The following is a 2500-nucleotide window of genomic DNA, read 5'->3' as shown; positions in this document are numbered from 1 at the left end:
CAGGCTCCCCCGCCTGCCCTGGGACAGGCCGGGGTGCCGAGGGCGCCCCCCGCACACCTGCGGGGCTGGCCGCCCTCTGTCAGGCTCCCCCGCCTGCCCTGGGGCAGGCCGGGGTGCCGAGGGCGCAGCCCGCACACCTGCGGGGCTGGCCGCCCTCTGTCAGGCTCCCCCGCCTGCCCTGGGGCAGGCCGGGGTGCCGAGGGCTCAGCCCGCACAGCTGCGGGGCTGGCCGCCCTCTGTCAGGCTCCCCCGCCTGCCCTGGGGCAGGCCGGGGTGCCGAGGGCTCAGCCCGCACAGCTGCGGGGCTGGCCGCCCTCTGTCAGGCTCCCCCGCCTGCCCTGGGGCAGGCCGGGGTGCCGAGGGCGCCCCCCGCACACCTGCGGGGCTGGCCGCCCTCTGTCAGGCTCCCCCGCCTGCCCTGGGGCAGGCCGGGGTGCCGAGGGCTCAGCCCGCACACCTGCGGGGCTGGCCGCCCTCTGTCAGGCTCCCCCGCCTGCCCTGGGGCAGGCCGGGGTGCCGAGGGCGCCCCCCGCACACCTGCGGGGCTGGCCGCCCTCTGTCAGGCTCCCCCGCCTGCCCTGGGGCAGGCCGGGGTGCCGAGGGCTCAGCCCGCACAGCTGCGGGGCTGGCCGCCCTCTGTCAGGCTCCCCCGCCTGCCCTGGGGCAGGCCGGGGTGCCGAGGGCGCCCCCCGCACACCTGCGGGGCTGGCCGCCCTCTGTCAGGCTCCCCCGCCTGCCCTGGGGCAGGCCGGGGTGCCGAGGGCGCCCCCCGCACACCTGCGGGGCTGGCCGCCCTCTGTCAGGCTCCCCCGCCTGCCCTGGGACAGGCCGGGGTGCCGAGGGCTCAGCCCGCACACCTGCGGGGCTGGCCGCCCTCTGTCAGGCTCCCCCGCCTGCCCTGGGGCAGGCCGGGGTGCCGAGGGCGCCCCCCGCACACCTGCGGGGCTGGCCGCCCTCTGTCAGGCTCCCCCGCCTGCCCTGGGACAGGCCGGGGTGCCGAGGGCGCCCCCCGCACACCTGCGGGGCTGGCCGCCCTCTGTCAGGCTCCCCCGCCTGCCCTGGGGCAGGCCGGGGTGCCGAGGGCGCCCCCCGCACACCTGCGGGGCTGGCCGCCCTCTGTCAGGCTCCCCCGCCTGCCCTGGGGCAGGCCGGGGTGCCGAGGGCGCCCCCCGCACAGCTGCGGGGCTGGCCGCCCTCTGACAGGCTCCCTGCGTGCCTGGGGAGAGGCCACCCCTGTTTCGGCCTCTCCCTCGTACCCGGGACCACGCCACCGCTGACTCGGCCTGCCCACGTGCCTGGGACAAAGCCACCCGAGTTTCGGTCCTGCCACATACCCGGGACCACACCACTCCAGAATCGGTCCTCCCACATACCCGGGACCACACCACTCGACTTTCGGTACTCCCACATACCCGGAGATACGCCACCGCAACTTCCGTACCCGGTGCCTGCAAGGGAGCGAACCTGGAATCCAAGCCCAGCTTGTGGAGCTCTGCCTGGGCTTGAGCGGGGTGGATTCATCCCCTTAAAAGCTCCATGAAAACGAAAAAGTCTTTTTTTCACCCCGGGAGCGCTCTCAGGCGGTTGCATGCCTCCTGCTAGGCCTGGGCCAAGCCTCCAGGCTTGTGAAAAGGGGAAAAGCACCACAGCAGCGGCGTCTGAGGCACCCGGCTCCCGGTTCGACCGCGAGCAGTGCTTTCGGTTCAGACAGGGGGATCCAAGCCTCCCTGCCCGGGAAATATGCCCCCCGCCTGGGGATGGACTCCGGCCATGCCCCCTGCTGCAGACTTAAGCCCCCTTCCGATTATTTAGACCCATTCAGCGCCGTCCAGCGGGCCGGCCACCTGGTCACCCCCGACAGATTCGGGACGCCTGGTCACCCGCTGGACTTAGTCTTTTTTACGATCGGCTTTAAAGGGGCCTGGTCACCCGGGGGACTTAGTCTTTTTTACGATCGGCTTTATAGGGGCCTGGTCACCCGGGGGACTTAGTCTTTTTTACGATCGGCTTTATAGGGGCCTGGTCACCCGGGGGACTTAGTCTTTTTTACGATCGGCTTTATAGGGGCCTGGTCACCCGGGGGACTTAGTCTTTTTTACGATCGGCTTTAAAGGGGCCTGGTCACCCGGGGGACTTAGTCTTTTTTACGATCGGCTTTATAGGGGCCTGGTCACCCGGGGGACTTAGTCTTTTTTACGATCGGCTTTATAGGGGCCTGGTCACCCGGGGGACTTAGTCTTTTTTACGATCGGCTTTATAGGGGCCTGGTCACCCGGGGGACTTAGTCTTTTTTACGACCGGCTTTATAGGGGCCTGGTCACCCGGGGGACTTAGTCTTTTTTACGATCGGCTTTATAGGGGCCTGGTCACCCGGGGGACTTAGTCTTTTTTACGATCGGCTTTTCGGAGGCCTGGTCACCCGGGGGACTTAGTCTTTTTTACGATCGGCTTTATAGGGGCCTGGTCACCCGGGGGACTTAGTCTTTTTTACGATCGGCTT

Source organism: Atractosteus spatula, unplaced genomic scaffold, assembly GCF_055471065.1.
Source record: "Atractosteus spatula isolate fAtrSpa1 unplaced genomic scaffold, fAtrSpa1.hap1 Scaffold_150, whole genome shotgun sequence".
Taxonomy (NCBI): Eukaryota; Metazoa; Chordata; class Actinopteri; order Semionotiformes; family Lepisosteidae; genus Atractosteus; species Atractosteus spatula.
This window is presented reverse-complemented; position numbering follows the sequence as displayed.